This window comes from Narcine bancroftii, chromosome 2 (genome assembly GCF_036971445.1).
Source record: "Narcine bancroftii isolate sNarBan1 chromosome 2, sNarBan1.hap1, whole genome shotgun sequence".
Classification (NCBI taxonomy): domain Eukaryota; kingdom Metazoa; phylum Chordata; class Chondrichthyes; order Torpediniformes; family Narcinidae; genus Narcine; species Narcine bancroftii.
Genome location: NC_091470.1, coordinates 171,888,659 through 171,899,140, shown reverse-complemented (window position 1 = coordinate 171,899,140; position 10,482 = coordinate 171,888,659).

The window sequence follows — 10,482 nt, the reverse complement described above, 5'->3', positions numbered from 1 at the left end:
AGCGCTGAAGGCGAATCCACGGACACTGACTCTGGGGGGGGGGGGGGGGAGGGGGACTCTCTTTCTCTGATTGTAAGAGGTGCTTCAGCCCATTTCAGCTGACGGTGAATCTGTCTGCCTTACAGCAGGCAAAAGAAAATCTTGTGTAATCTGGCACTGGTTTTATTACATGACAATAAATGGAATCGTGGACATTCATTCCTGCACAAAAGTGGCCAGTTAAATGTCAAATTCACCCCAACCATGACACGACATCCACTGGTGGAGATCTGGCAATACTGGCAGAATCCAGCCCATTGTATGATTGTGCAATGAAAGCCCTGAAGTCTGGTGTGTCAGCTGTTGCCGTCGTGTCTCTGAATGCCAATGAGGAAAGGTACCATTGGACCCCCAGCAGGTTCTCAGCATTGCTGATCCCCTGATCTAGGGAACTTGCTCCACGGAACAGGAACTCGCTCACCCCTTTCTTGATGGCAACACAATATGAACTCATCAAACCCAAGTGGAAATAGTCCATTCAGTGCCCCAAGCCTTCTTCACTATTTAATATGGAGGACCTGGGAAAAAAATTGTTTGGCACAGACTAGAAGGGCCGAATGGGCCTATTCCTGTGCTGTAATGTTGTATGCTTCTATATGTGTGATTCTCTACCCTCATCTACCACTGCATTAACAAATTAGCAAGACACCACTTTCACCCTCAATTGACAAAGTTCCAAATACAACTCTCTACGAGTCCACATTTCACCACATTTCCGGATGATCCCTCATTATTAAACATTGACTCCTCCAATTCAAGACTCTCCCACGACGAAAATTTCTTCACTTCTGCCTTGTAAAGACCTCAGAGAATCTTTCACATAGTTTTGTTCCAAGAAAATTGCGAGCAACTTTTCTGAAATCAAAAGAAAATGGATTCATTGTACAATACAGGCTTCATTTAAAGAATTTACTGTGGATTCACGATAAATCCTTCTCTTTGTGAACAAAGAACACCACAGCACAGTGTAGGCCCTTCAGCCCTCAATGTTATGCCGACCCATATATTCCTTTAGAAAAGTATTTAACCCACCCCACTCCATAACTCTCTATTTTTCTTCATCCAGGTGCCTGTCTAAGAGTTTCTTAAATGCCCCTAATGTTTCAGCCTCCACAACCACCCCTGCAAGACATTCCAGGCTCCCACAACTCTCTATGTAAAAAACGTACCCCTGATGTCTCCCCTAAACTTGCTTCCCTTCACTTTGTCCACATGTCCTCTGGTGTTTGCTGATCTTGCCCTGAGAAACAGTTGCTGGTTGTCCACATAATCTATGCCTCTCATAATCTCTATTAAGTCTCCTCTCATCCTTCTACACTCCAAAGAGAAAAGTTCCAGTTTCATTAACCTTGCCTCATAAAACTTATTTTCCAATCCAGGCAGCAACCTGGTAAATCTCCTCTGCACCATTTATATAGCTTCCACATCATTCCTATAATGAGGTGACTAAAACTGAACACAATGTGATCTTACCAGAGATTTGTCGAGTTGCAATATGACCTCTCTACTCTTTCACTCAATCCCACTTTTAATGAAGCTCAGCCTCCCACAGACCTTCTTAACTATCCTATCAATCCATGCAGTGACCTTGAGGGATTATGGATTTGTACCCCAAAGTCCCTCTGTTCATCCATACTCATAAGTAATTGACCATTAACTCTGTTCTCAGCCTTCTGATTTGTTCTTCCAAAATGCATTGCCTCACACTTATGAATTGAATTCCATCTGCCATTTTTCTGCCCAAATCTGCATCCTGTCTATATCCTCTTGAAACCTACAACAACCTTCAGCTCTATCCACAACTCCTCCACCTTCGTGTCATCCACATCTTTCCACGTCTTCGACCAGGTCATTTATAACAAAATCACAAAGTGCAGGGGTCCCAGCATAGAGCCTTGCGGCGCTCCACTCTTCACCGACTTCCAGGCAGAATACTTTCCGTCCACTACTCTCTGCTTTCTTCCTGCAAGCCAATTTTCTATCCACACAGCCAAGGTTCCACTAATCCTCATGACTTTCTGGATGAGTTTCTTGTGGCGGACCTTGTCAAATGCCTTGCTAAAATCCATGTAGACCACATCTACAGCCCTACCATCACCAAGGTCTTTTGTTACCTTCTCAAAAAATTCAATTAGGCTCGTGAGGCACGACCTTCCCTTTACAAACGCATGCTGGATCTCCTTGAGTAGACTGGACTTCTCCAATTTCTCATAGATCTTTTTCTTAAGAATCCTCTCCAATAGTTTCCACACCACTGATTTAAGATTCTATCATTCCCGGGATTCTCCCTATGACCTTTTTTTAAATAAGAGGACTATATTTGTCATTTTCCCATCCTCCTGCACCTCCCCTGCCGCTGAAGAGGATTCAAAGATCACAGCTACTTCCCCAGCTATCTCTTCTCTCACTTCCCACAGCAACTTGGGGTATATCGCATCTGGCCCTGGACACTTATCAAACTTGACATTGTCTCTTCCTTAACCTCCACATTGTCCAGCACACAGGCCTGTTCAATTCCAACCTCACCCTGATAAATAATTTAGGACCTCCCCAACCCCCTCCGCTCCAGGCACATGTTGCCTCCTTTATCCTTTAGCAGCCCCATCTTCATTCTCATTATCCTTTTGTTCTTCACATACACATAGAATGCCTTGGGGTTCTCCTTAATCCTACTTGCCATGTTCTTCTCATGCCCCATTTGAGCTCTCTTAAGTTCTTTCTTAAGCTCCTTCCTGGCTACCAAATATTTCTCATGAGCCCTTCCTGTTTCCTATTTCTTATATCTAACATATCCTTCCTTCTTCCTCTTGATGAACTGCTTCACCTGTTTCATCAGCCAAGGTTCCCTTTTCCTACCATCTTTGCCTTGTTCCAGTGGGACAAACCTATCTTGAACCCAGTACGTGGTCCCTAAATTTCCTCCACATTACTTCTGTGCTTTCACCCTTCCAACTTACTCCTGCCTCATAATTAGCCCTTCTCCAGTTAAGCACGTTCCCATTTTGTCTGTTTTTATCCATGCTGAAGCTAAGGGAGTTGTGGTCACTCTCACCAAAATGCTCCCCCTCTAAGAGGATCACCACCTGACTGGTTCATTCCCCAGTACCAGATCTAGTCTGGTCTCTCCTCTCATCGGCCAGTCCACATACTGTGTCAGGAATCCTTCTTGAATGCACCTGACAAATTCAGCCCCATCTTATCCCTCTTGCGGTCAGGAGGTGCCGGTCAATATTAGGAAAGTTGAAATCACCCTGTATTTCTCACACCATTCCAAAATGTGCCTGCTGATCTGCTCTTCGGTGTCCCGAGGACTATTTGGGGGCCTATAGACTAGTCCCAGCACAGTGATAGCTCCCTTCCTATTTCTGACTTCCACCCACACTGGCTCCCTCTGCAGCCTCTTCCATTTGGAATCACTCACCAGGTCAAGGGAAAGGGAAACATTCAATGTTTGTTTCTGAACCATTAACTGTTTCTTTCTCCACAGATACTGCCTGTCCTGCAGAGTGTTTCCAGCATTTACTGTTTTAATTTCTCATTAACTATAATTAATAAGCAGTCAGCAAACAAAGAGGAAGGACCCTGACTTGTGTAATAAATTACACATACAGCAAATTACTCAAAAGAGTAACATTGTTTTAAAAGTCTCTTCCATTCATATCTATGTCCTCAGGTACAGCTGCCACACTTCAACAAATATGACACACTTACTTCTGAAGTTATAAATAATCTTCTCCAGCGGAATGAATCTCTGTACTCCATCGTGTAATACTAAGTTGAGATTTGGACTTCCATGCAACCGCGATACACCCAGGCTACCGAGAAAGCGACCTTCACAAATTGAATTTGGTGTTTGGATGATCTAAACTGTACTTCACTGGGTCGTATGGAAACTCTCCATTTGCAATTTATTTATGATATTCCCCCAGGTTTACCCAGAAGGATCTCACCTTCGTTCATAGCCAGGTGGAGTGGATAAATGTTCCAACCTCAACACCGCATCTGAAACAGGGATTCAAAATTTCTGATTTTGTTTTATGTAATTATTGCAGTGTGAGGTAACAAATGATGCCGGAGATTGTACCAGCAAGTATCTGGCATTGATCATCTCTGTCATGCTGTTCAGATCTTAAGAAGAAAAAAAATTAGGATACAAACCATCCTGACAAATAAAAGACTGAATTAAGATTATGGTACAGACAGCATGTGCTTTAATTTTTAGCTTTTAATTTAAGTTATTTTTTTCCTTTTATAGTTTGTTTAATATCTGGGGAAGGGGGAAAATATTTTTATGATATTATTATAATATATATTTTAAATGATATTGTGTGATAAGAAAATGTCATGTTGTTTATATATATATATTTGATTGAGTCTTTAAAATAAAATATTTTTTAAAATCTCTGCCATTTCCTTAGTCCCAATCGTTAATACCCTTCTGGCAACTTCTAATTCAGAATCAGAATCAGAATTTATTGTCATTAACATGTCACAGAATTTGTTGGTTTGTAGCAGCTTCTCGGGCCTAACATTTCTATCAACCACATTTCAAAATAAATAAAAGCAGTGCAAGAAAAAGGCAAAGACAAAAGTAAGACGGGAGCTCTGGTTCATTTCCTTCAGGAACCCGATGGCGGAGGGGAAGTAGCTGCCCTTGTGCAGCTAAGTGCCCGTCCAATGGTAGCAGAGTGAAGAGGGCAAGGCCTCTTCCATAAGGATAGAGGCTGCTTTCTTAAGACACCAACTCTTGTAGATGTTCTCGATGGAGTGAAGCCTGGTGCCTGCGATGTCGCTGGCCAAGTTAACAACCCTCTGGAGTTTTTTTCCTGATAGTGATGCAACCAGACAAAATGCTCTCCACCTGTAGAAGCTTTGGAGACAAACCAAATCTTCTCACAAAGTACAGCCTCTGGCGAGTCTTATTCGAGATTACATCGACGTGGATGCTCCAGAACAGAGATGTTGACACAATCAACTAACAGTTACTTTTATTCTTCACTTCAATTTTGTATTCCAACCATCTGATTTATAACTCTTTATCTATTCTCATTCTCAATTAAAATTAATTTGTTTCATTAACCAGTGTGGAGTTAAAGTACACAGTGTTCTGATTTAATCCAAGCACTGACTCTAAATCACAGACAAGATTAAACCCCATATTTATCACCAGCGAACCAACATGTCTTTTCTCTTGCTGAAGAGCCACATACTAAATATTTGAGAGTGGGTGAATCCAAAGGGGCAAAGCTGTGAATTAGTTTTGCTTCTCACAAAAGGAAGCCTTCTTCATAATGTACAATTCATTTGCAAAGAAAATTACCTCCCTAATTTGAGGACTATTTCTGCTTCCACAGTTAAGATTCAATCATTCCCAGGATTCTCCCTATGATCTTTTTTAAACAAGAGGACTATATTTGTCATTCTCCCATCCTCCTGCACCTCCCCTGCGGCTGAAGAGGATTCAAAGATCACGGATATTCTTGTTTATTTTAATTGAGGGTATTCATAATTTTTATATAAACATGTTTGCATGGGAACAGGAGGGATTGTGAGGGTAGAAATGAGTGAGATCCAGTAGCTGGAGCTGAGACTGCGATGGATAGAAATTGCCAGACAGGGAATCTTCAAGGCAGAGAATATACTTGATATTAATCAGGAATATTCTCATTAATATTAATATTTTCAGTAATATTAATTAGTGAGCTTAGCCCACAGTTTTACTCACTCTCCACCCATGACTGTGAGGCCAGGCACAACTCAAATGCCAACTACGAATTTGCCGATGACACCACAGATGGTGGTGGACTCGCAGACGGCAATGAGGAGGGAGATAGATCAGCTCGTTGAGTGGTGTCATGACACTGGCCTTGTGCTCAACATTATCAAAACCCGGGAGCTGATGGTGGACTTCAGGAGAAAGTCAGGGGAACACGACCCAGTCCTCATCAAGGGGTCAGCAGTGGAGAGGGGCAAAAACTTCAAATTCCTGGGTGTCAGCATCTCCAAGGATCTGTCCTGGAGCCTCTATGTCGATGCAATCACATATAACCCTGGTTTCCCGCCTAAATGCAGAACCCTTCTGAAGACAACTGTGAGACCCTACCCTTAGTTAGAACCTAATAAACGCATTTATTCTCCCTCCAGTCGTGAGAGCATTTATTCGCGCTGCAATTTTATTAGCTTATTGGAAGTGCTACTCAAGCCATGTTTGCTTCATAGAATCAGACTTTTTTTTAAATTTATTTTTCACACTATGAACCATATTAACCAAAATACACACAAACATTTCCCTCTTAAATATACACAGTGGCATTTTCTCTCCTTTTGTCCCCTCCCTTCCCTTCATCCTTCCCACCCCCCTCCAAAGCCATTAAACATTCAACATATCTTTGGCTTGGCTTCGCGGACGAAGATTTATGGAGGGGGTAAAAAGTCCACGTCAGCTGCAGGCTCGTTTGTGGCTGACCAGTCCGATGCGGGACAGGCAGACACGATTGCAGCGGTTGCAAGGGAAAATTGGTTGGTTGGGGTTGGGTGTTGGGTTTTTCCTCCTTTGCCTTTTGTCAGTGAGGTGGGCTCTGCGGTCTTCTTCAAAGGAGGCTGCTGCCCGCCAAACTGTGAGGCGCCAAGATGCACGGTTTGAGGCGTTATCAGCCCACTGGCGGTGGTCAATGTGGCAGGCACCAAGAGATTTCTTTAGGCAGTCCTTGTACCTTTTCTTTGGTGCACCTCTGTCACGGTGGCCAGTGGAGAGCTCGCCATATAATACGATCTTGGGAAGGCGATGGTCCTCCATTCTGGAGACGTGACCCATCCAGCGCAGCTGGATCTTCAGCAGCGTGGACTCGATGCTGTCGACCTCTGCCATCTCGAGTACCTCGACGTTAGGGGTGTGAGCGCTCCAATGGATGTTGAGGATGGAGCGGAGACAACGCTGGTGGAAGCGTTCTAGGAGCCGTAGGTGGTGCCGGTAGAGGACCCATGATTCGGAGCCGAACAGGAGTGTGGGTATGACAACAGCTCTGTATACGCTACCAACATATACAATACAATAAAACCATTAAACTATGTCATCACACAATGAAAATAAACAAGAAAAATGTGTCATCTACTTTTACACACTGGATCAAGTCATTTTGTCTTCTTATCATTTTAGGGGTGAAGATCCGTGGTAAGCACTCTCTGTTATGTTCCATGTACGATTCCTAAATTTGTTCAAATAATGTGACTTTATTTTTTAAATTATATGTTATTTTTTCCAATGGAATACATTTATTCATTTCCATGTACCATTGCTGTACTGTCAGGCTTTCTTCCGATTTCCAAGTTGACATTATACATTTTTTTGCTACAGCTAAGGCTATCATAATAAATCTTTTTTGTGCTTCATCCAGTTTGAGGCCTAATTCTTTACTTCTTATATTACTTAGAAGAAAGATCTCTGGATTTTTTGATATGTTGTTTTTTTGTGATTCTATTAAATACCTGATTTAGATCTTCCAAAAACTTTTTCACTTTCTCACACACCCAAATTGCATGTACTGTTGTTCCCGTTTCCTTCTTACAGCAAAAACATCTATCTGATAATGTTGGGTCCCATTTATTTAACTTTTGGGGTGTGATATATAACCTGTGTAACCAATTATACTGTATCATGTGCAACCTTGTGTTTATTATATTTTCATAATTTCAAAGCATAACTTTTTCCATGTTTCATTTTTTATCTTTATGTTTAAATCTTTTTCCCACTTTTGTTTGGGTTTATAGCTTATTTCATCATTTTCCTTCTCTTGCAGCTTGATGTACATGTTCGTTATAAATCTTTTAATTATCATTGTTTCTGTTATCACATATTCAAAGGTGCTTCCTTCTGGTAATCTCAGTCTGTTTCCCAATTTATCCTTTAAGTAGGCTTTCAGTTGATGGTATGCAAACATTGTACCATAAGTTATTCTATATTTGTATTTCATTTGTTCAAATGTTAATAAATTATTTCCCAAAAAACAATTTTCTATTCTTTTAATTCATTTTCTCTCCCATTCTCTAAAGGAAAGGTTATCTATTATGAAAGGGATTAGTTGATTTTGCATCAATAATAATTTTGGTAGTTGGTAATTTGTTTTTTTTTCCTTTCTACGTGAATCATCTTCCATATGTTGAGTAAATGATGCAATTCTGGTGAGCTTTTATATTGTACCAGCTTTTCATCCCACTTATAAAGTATATGTTCCGGTACCTTCTCCCCTATTTTATCTAGTTCTATCTTAGTCCAGTCTGGTTTTTCCCTTGTCTGATAAAAATCTGATAAATACCTTAATTGTGCTACTCTATAATAATTTTTTTAATTTGGTAACTGCAAACCACCTTGGTTGTACCATTCTGTTAATTTATCTAACGCTTTCCTCAGTTTCCCCCCTTTCCATAAAAATTTCCTTATTATTCTCTTTAGTTCATTAAAGAATTTCTCTGTTAAGGGAATTGGTAATGATTGAAATAAGTATTGTATCCTTGGGAAGACATTCATTTTGTGATTTTATTAAATACCTGATTTAGACCTTGGGAAGTCACGTGATGGAGTAGTGACCGGTAAGAAAATACCAGCCATCTCCAGAAAAGTTAAAAAAAAGCAAAGCCACAAACACAGAAACCATAACAATTTAAAATAAAAGTGTGGAGAAAATGGCAGCAAAGAAAGAAAAACCAAAAATAACGGGAAGAAAAGAAGAAAGAAAGATGTCAGAAGAGAAAGGTGAAGGCCTTACCTGTACGAGGAAGCCCGCCGTGGAGAGAGAAGCCTGCTCCCTGAGGTCAGTGGAAACCCGAACGCAGGACTACAAAGATGGCTCACGAAGCCAAACAAAAATGCGCGAATCCTCGCACATGCACGATGCACAAGACAAAAGCAACACCGACGGGAGGGGGGGACCAGCTGAGGAGTAAATCTCCACAGCTGAAACAGACAAGTATAACACGACAGCAAGAGGAAAACATAGAAAATAACGAGAACAAGAAGGAAGAGAATAAAAATAGGAAATCAAAGAAACAACAGATGACCAACCCAGAGGAAGAAGACCAACACCAAGACACCTTTAATAAAATTAATAAAACAAAAATACCCAACAAAATAAAACAAACAACCCAACAAGAAGATCAGAAGAGACAGAGGTGAAGGACACAGATCCTGGAGTGGACCCAGAAGAAGAGGAGGGAGAACATAGAGAAATGGAAGATGAAGGGAAGGGCAAGTACATGGGAAGACATTCATTTTAATCCAATTTACCCTCATGTTAGTGGTCATTCTTTCCAATGTTCTAAGTCTTCCTGCAATTTCTTTATTAGTGGCTGATAATTTAATTTGTACAGGTGGCTTAAATTATTATCTAACCTAATACCTAGGCATCGGATTGCTTGTGTTTGCCATTTAAATGGTGAGCCTTTTTTAAATTCTGTATAATCCACATTACTCATTGGCATCGCTTCACTTTTATTTGTGTTGATCTTGTACCCTGATATTTCTCCATATTCCTTCAATTACTTATGTAGTTCTTTTATTGATATTTCTGCTCCACTGATCCTCTCCACTTTCTTCCCGTGACTGTGTGAGTTTTCCTCTGGGCATCTAATTTCTTCCCATGTGCCAAAGATGTGTTGAATTGACCATTGTAAATTGCCCCTTGGGTGTGTGTGAGTTGTAGAATGTCGGAGGATTTGATGGGAATGTGGTAAAACAACTTGGGCCGATGGGACTGTTTCCCTGATGTAGAACTCTATGACTTGCTATTTAAATGTGGTAAGTGGAAAGAGTAGCCTGGTCAGTTGGATTATTATCTTCATGGCTCCAATAGATCAGTAGTTAGAGCACTGGTCTTGTAAACCAGGGGTCATGTTTGTTCCTCGCTGGGACCTCATTTCTGTGAGGGGTGCTTGACAAAGCGACGACCCTGTCTTCCTTACGGTTAAATGCCCCTAATGTTTCAGACTCCACCACCACCCCCGACAAGACAATCCAGGCTCCCATAACTCTCTGTGTAAAATACTTACCCCTGATGTCTCCCCTAAATTAGCCTCCCTTCACTTTGTCCACATATCCTCTGGTGTTTGCTGATCCTGCCCTGGGAAACAGGCACTGGCTGTCCACCCTATCTATTCCTCTCATAATCTTGGAGACTTCTATTAAGTCTCCTCTCATCTTTCTACACTCCAAAGAGAAAAGTCCCAGCTCTGCTAACCTTGCCTCTAAAATTTATTTTCCGTTCCAGGCAACATCCTGGTAAATCTCCTCTGCATCATCTCCATGGCTTCCATGTCCTTCCCATAATAAGGTTACCAGAAATGAACACAATTCTCCAAGTGTGGTCTCACCAGAGATTTGTAGAGTTGAAACATGACCTCTCTACTCCTTCACTCAATCCCCCCTATTAATGAACCCCAGAATTCCACAGG